General features: G+C 31.0%; 1 long non-coding RNA gene across 1 annotated transcript in view; it reads left to right on the top strand.

Moving 5' to 3' along the window:
• The first annotated feature begins 6424 nt into the window (after nt 1-6424).
• LOC128290632 (uncharacterized) overlaps nt 6425-7135 on the top strand; it is a 1020-nt gene continuing 309 nt past the window's right edge. Inside the window, exons 1-2 of the long non-coding RNA XR_008280412.1 lie at nt 6425-6827; nt 6902-7135. The exon at nt 6902-7135 is cut by the window's right edge and continues 309 nt beyond it. This is a non-coding gene — a long non-coding RNA (uncharacterized LOC128290632). The remainder of the gene's footprint in view (nt 6828-6901) is intronic.

Raw genomic sequence — 7135 nt, forward strand, 5'->3', positions numbered from 1 at the left:
TCTTATATATGTATATACCACAAATCATTTTCACCACATTTCATTCACCATAAGTGTAGGTCCAAACCACAATATCACCACAAAACCATCCCGTTGAACAATTCGGATCAATCCTCGATATTTAATGGTTTCAAAGACACACCCCACCATCATACTTCGCTTAGTTCGGCTCTCTTGTACACATGGTGAACACTTAGTACCACTCATGCGACCCAACCGATTTTTCTCGTAGCTCTCTTGTCTACATGGTGTCCTTCACTTGGAATCACGCATGCGACCTAGCTACATTTATCTTTCACGTAGCTCTCTTGTCTACATGGTGTCCTTCACTTGGAATCACGCATGCACCTAGCTACATTTATCTTTCACGTAGCTCTCTTGTCTACATGGGATACATCTCGTATCACACATGTGACCTAGCTACTACAGGGTGTCTCAGTAGCTTTCTTGTACACATGATGTGCACTCAGATCATACATGTGACCTAGCTACGCCCTCTATTTCATTCGATCTCTCCGAATGTTCAACCGGATCTCTCTCTATATTTATTTCCATTCTTCCAATAGTCGATTTACATTTTAACATCAGCTAGTATATTTATATAATAGGCTGAAATATAAGAATGTACATGAAATTATTGTAATATTTACATACAACTTACCTTGGTGCAAAATGTGGAAATTTTGCAATTTAGTCCAAAACTTTTTCCTTCCCCCGTTCGAGATCAATTCTGCGTCTTTCTTGATCTATAATAACACATTTAGCTCATTTAATACTCATACTATTTATTTCAATCCAAAATCACATCATGGAAAAATTACATTTTGCCCCTAACTTTACAAAATTACAATTTTGCCCCTAGGCTCGGGAATTTAATTTCAGCCCTTATTCTTATGTTTTATGATATGCTGAACATTTTTCTCTTCTACAACAACATCAAATTCTCACTCTATCATATAGTTATGAACAATAGGTATTTTTACCGATTATGCTGCTTTTACTCGCTTTCACTTAAAACCGAGTAGCACAAGTTATTTAGCATAATTTAAAACCTCATATTCTATCATAAAACATCAAAATACACAAATTTCACCTATGGGTATTTTTCCAAATGTGAACCCTAGGTTAAATTATTACTAGCATAAGCTTAATCGAGCTTCCGGATTCCAAAACGTAAAGAACATTAAAAACGGGGCTTGGAATCACTTACTATGGAGCTTGAAAATTGAAGAAACCCTAGCTATGGAGAGAGGGAGAATTCGGAAGCAACTAAGGAGGATGATGATCAATTTTGTGTTATTTTTCCCATTTTATTTCATTTAATATCCAAATGACCAAAATGCCCCTCCTTACTAAACTTTCAAAAATTCCTTCCATGTCCTAATTTTGTCCATGAACTTAAAATTGGTCAAATTGCTATTTAAGACCTCCTAATTAATATTCCAAAACAATTTCATACTAAAAACTTTTGGGATGCAAATTTTGCAACTTATTCGATTTAGTCCCTACTTTCAATTTAAGCACTTTAGGCATAGAATTTCATCACGAAATTTTCACACAATCATGCAATCATATCATAAACCCCAAAATAATTATAAAACAATTATTTCTATCTCGAATTTATGGTCATGAAACCACTATTCCGATTAGGCCCTAATTCGGGTTGTCACAGAATGCCCATTGAACTGTTTGGAATTATAAGGATACACGGATAGCTCGGAAAGCTTGTACAATGCCAACGTCCCAGACGTGGTCTTACATGTAATCAAATATTAATGCCACTATCCTAGACAGGGTCTTACACGAAATCAAATACGATAACAACGTCCTAGACGTGATCTTACACGTAAATCATAAGTCAATGCCAACATCCCAGACGTGGTCTTACACGAAAACACATATCGGATCCTATGTCATGACATATGTATCCTGACTACGAGGCTTTTCAGACATTAGAACTTTGTCGATACTCTCTCAGATATCTCATATTCAATGCATTAAGTTATTCATCATTATTCAATAGCATAAAAGCACAAATAAATCATTTCAAACACATTTATTTGTATATAGACTTACCTCGTACGGATTCGGACGAACAAAGTCGACTACTCGACGACTTTTGACTTTCCTCGATCTAATTCTGTTTTCTTTGGTTCTTGATCTATATAAATTCAAATTTAACTTATTCAAACCCACATTCATTCAAATCAATCAAAAAATACATATTTAAGACATTTTACATATTAGCCCTCACATTTTCACAATTTGATATTTTAGTCCTTAATTCACAAAATCACAAAATACACAAAATTTTCATATACCCATGTTAGGCCAAATTCTCATAGTATTCATTTAAGTCCATGCATTTCATTTATTTTACATTTTAGTCCCTCAAAATATCATTTTCACAATTGAGCCCAAATTAGTCAAATTCATCAAAAATTCAAAGAAAAAACTTAGTAATCTAACACATATCTTCCATTTACTATCATCAAACTTCATAAAGCTCATAATTTCATCAATGGCTCAACTCAGAATCATCAACAATTTCCAAAATTCAGACATGGGCTAGATAGAATACAGTGCAATGATTACAAAAACGTAAAAATCATCAAAAACGAATAAAAAATCACCTACCAATTAACCAAAGTGAGTGCCGAATGCTTAAAAGCTTAGAACCCTAATTTTTTTTCTTCAATTTTGGCTAACTGGTGAATATGATAGCCAATTTAATGTTTTATTTTATTTAATATATGATTAATATGCCAATTACCAAAATACCATTTAATAAACCATTATAAAATCACATATATTAGGGCCATTAATGTCCATTAACCATGTAAATGGCATATTAACCATATAAGGACCTCTCATTTACAAAGACATAACGAATAGGCATACTTAACACATAGCAAGCAACTTTTACATTTTATGTGATTAGGTCCTTTTTACAAATTAAGCACACAAATGACCGAATTTTCATGCGAAACTTTCACACATGTCAATTCACATATTTTAAACACAGAAAATAATATTTAAATATTTTTCTGACTCAAATTTTTGGTCTTAAAACTACTATTCTGACTAGGGTCTAAACTGAACTATTACATGTATGGGTTGGTCACTTTGGAACATAGAAACGATAGTCACCACCAGGCCTACGACTGCAACAGGAGCAGACAACTACTGATCGATATTGTATTCAGTACCGTGGCTCAATACAGCTCACAGTATAACGTGGACAAGATGGGAGACCCCCAACTTAGTTTTCCACATCGGTGAAGTCCACTAGATGTAGCAGCTACTTTACATGCACCAAAATTTGAGATTTATTGGGCATTAAAATTCCCCCGATTAACCTCATGATGAATGCTCGGGCATATTGTTCTATGACCTCCTCCGTTGGATCTTCAAAAAGCTCTTTGAAATTATCCTCCAACCGGTTTGTTGATATCTAACCACCATCTAACCTGTTTGAGACCTTCCTTAACATTGCTCTACAGAGTTCTACTTTATCGGGAATGATCGCTGAACCTGTGACGACTAGCCCATCCACCAGCAGACCGAGTTTTAATGCTTCATCCTCGAGTATAATTGTACACTCGTCGCATGAAAAATGGAAAGTGGAAAGTGTGTGTTTCCAACTTCCATCTTTCCAAAAATGCGCTAATTAGTGTAGGATCGAGTTTGCAACCCTTGAGCATGTGAGATGTATGCAAGAATCTAGCCTCTTGCAAGTAGCCACGAATTTAAGGGATTGGAAGCTTTCCCATATTATGTATGAACCCCTCCAGAACATGATCATTCACCTATTTATAACATAAAAAATTATTTCAAATGACCAAAAAATAATAAATTAAATTTAACATAATTGAAATAACAAAATTTAAAATTTTGTCTTACCATTGCTGCTTGGGTGGCGAAAATATGCTTGTTGTCGAAACGAATTAGAAAGGCAGTCATTTGTAAGAAATTTATTCAAACAAATAAAATACGAGATAATTAAAAAATAATATTTTTAAATGAGAATATCGATAAATTTAGAATAAAAAGATTGAAAGAGTTGAGAGAGTTGAAAGAAGGATGTGAACGAAAAAAATGAAATTTGGAGTATTTATAGGGTAAAAAAAAAGTTACCGTTGACTCCATTAAATTTTTTTTACCTTTAGAGCGACAACGTTAAAGAAATTGTTGGTTTTTTACCATTGAGGGAAACTGCGTCCAACTGGCTGCGCTTTCCTATCACCTGTGTAGAAAGCATCCAACTGGACGCGCTTCTACTTTCTCTTTCCTAAAAATGTCATTTTCTCTAATTAAAAAAATGGCATTTAAGTCTAATTTTGCCAAATATATTATTAATTTTATTTTCTTGATATCAAACTTAAAAATTTTAAAATAAAAATTAATTAAGTCTATAATTCAATATTAACCCATGCATAAGGGTATGCAATAAATTGTAGTAATATAATTACAATAATAAAAATTATTCATATTATTTATAAAAACTATAAAATAATTTAATATATTTTAATTTAAACATAAATTAACTCGTGAATGCAATAAATTAATAATATAATTTATATTTATTTGCAATAAGTAATACAATCTCAATTTCCATCTTGTACAATTTTATATTAGTTCGATGAAAAATATAAAATAATTTAAATATTTACAATCAAACCATATATATATATTTATAACCAAAGTTTTCACAATCAAATCGATGATTAAACAGTTAGACCACTGATTTTCGATTCGATGATTCATTTGGTTTAAATAAATAAAATATTAAAATAAAAATTAAAAATAGGAAAAATTAGTTAAACTGTCAGTTCCATTGATTTTTTAGCTTCATTCAACTAGTTTTGAATAATTTGCTAATCAACTAATCTAACTCCTCTTTTCAAACCAATATGCCACCAATTCATGATTCAACCAATCCGATTCAATTTAAATAACATTGCTTATTACTGACATCTAAATTTGTATAATTTACTTTTCCTCATTTTTTTATCAAATAAAAAATATATTCCAATTCAGCATGGTGTACTACATTAAAATTGCAAATATTGCAGAATATAATTACTTATACCATTTGTTATCAACTAAACAAATATATAATACCTAAAAAGCTAAACAAATATATTAAATTTATTCATTTCAATCACTTTAAATTAGGTTTTCTTAAAACAATATATTTTTTCTTTAATACAATTCTTCAAAATTTTGAACTACAAACAATATTTCCTATTGTTTCTGCACTTAATTAAGTTTTTAGTGTTAATATGTCAATACAATTTTCAAAAATTGAATTTAAAAATATTGTTAAAATTTTTAAATATGTTATAATACCCAAAAAAATCTAAATCGTAACTTATAAACAATTTTAAAATAGTATTAAAATTTATAAATTAAGCATATTAGATTTGAAATTAAATAGAAATACTTTTGAAAAAAATAAAAATAAAATTAAAAATTTAACTAGTTTGAAGAAAATATTTTTAAACACATAGTAAAATACTTAAAAGTTATAATTAAAATATTTATTTGCATAATGGACTTTTAAACCAATAAAAATACTGTTAAAGTTTTAAAACATAATAATAATAAATAATAATAATATTGGTATCACATACTATCATAAAATTAATTCATGTCATTATAAAATTTATTATAAATATAAAATAAATCAATATATTTTAATTTAAACATAAATCAAACCTTTATTGTACCAGTAAAAAAACTATTTTGAAATATAAAAGATCTTAGTGAAACATGAGATGCATTTTTTAATTCCAAAAAGAAAATGCGTTAAAATTATAAAATAAAAATAAAAGAAAAGACGTAGGAGGTAGGGACTTTAGAAAAGACTTTAGGTTGAGGCTTTTTATATATATATATATACATAATACTTAGTATTATTTATAGTTTTTTCAATTTATAAATAGGAGGATAATACACTCCAATACACTCAAATTCATATATTTCTACATTAACAATAATACTCATGTCAATCGATTTGAAATATAATTGGGTAATTTAAATAAAAATTTTATATAATCATTTAAGTTTATTATTTTTAAAAAAATTGAAAAGGGTTTATTTTATTTTTTAAAAATTATTTAAATTTAACTTAAAAGGAGACAAACCTAACATACAAATAAATTAAAATTTAAAAGCATTTAATTGGTGTCGCCAACTATGATACCAAAAAAATTATTTTTTAAAACCAACCAATGGTTAAATAACAATGATAGGTAATGACGCTGATATCACTGACTTAAACTATTTATGTATATAATTTTCAAAGTAAACTATTTTCATAAATAATAAAAAGTTTGGAATATTTTTATAAAAAAGCCAACAATTGATTGATCACATAGAGGAGCTATAATAGCATGGTGGTGCAAAGGTGTCTAACGAACCTTTTTCTTTAAGACACATGGCACACACGCACTAGCCTATTCTCTTCTTCTTATTTTTTCCTTCATTTTATGAAAAATAGTTTCAATTTTGCTGCGCGAAATCCGACACACGCCCACTCAGGTACGAACCAGTCCCAGTCCGCAAACCCTCCTTTGCCAACAGATTAGCCACAATGTAGCCTTTACGAGGTACATGCCGAAACTCACATCGCCGAAACAGCCCCGCCCACCATTTAATATCTTGAATATTGGCGCCGAGGATAGAGGAATCAAACAGAGGGGATTGGCCTTTATGAATCACCGTGAGGGCATCCCCTTCAACAATAACATCCGGAAATCCGAGAGCCTGGCCTAGATGTACCGCCTGAAGGCATGCAAGGGCCTCCCCAGCAAAGGCCGAAGGTATGTTTTTATTCACCACCATGTGCGAACCAAGGACAACCTCTTGACTGTTCCTTATGACTACCCCTGCTCAGGATCTCCTGGATGGAGCATGAAACGGCGCGTCAAAATTGATTTTCAGACAACAGCCATCCGGAGGCCTCCAGCTCTCAACCTCAATCAGACGCCCCGGCAGCTTCAATCGAACCACATCTACTTCCAATAAGTAGGCCTCAACCGTCTGAAAGTAATACATGCGTTTGAATAATTTCATTTTCGTGGACACGACGATTCCGTGCATACCAAATAAACCAGAAAGCACACACAAC

This window comes from Gossypium arboreum, chromosome 3 (genome assembly GCF_025698485.1).
Source record: "Gossypium arboreum isolate Shixiya-1 chromosome 3, ASM2569848v2, whole genome shotgun sequence".
NCBI classification, from domain to species: domain Eukaryota; kingdom Viridiplantae; phylum Streptophyta; class Magnoliopsida; order Malvales; family Malvaceae; genus Gossypium; species Gossypium arboreum.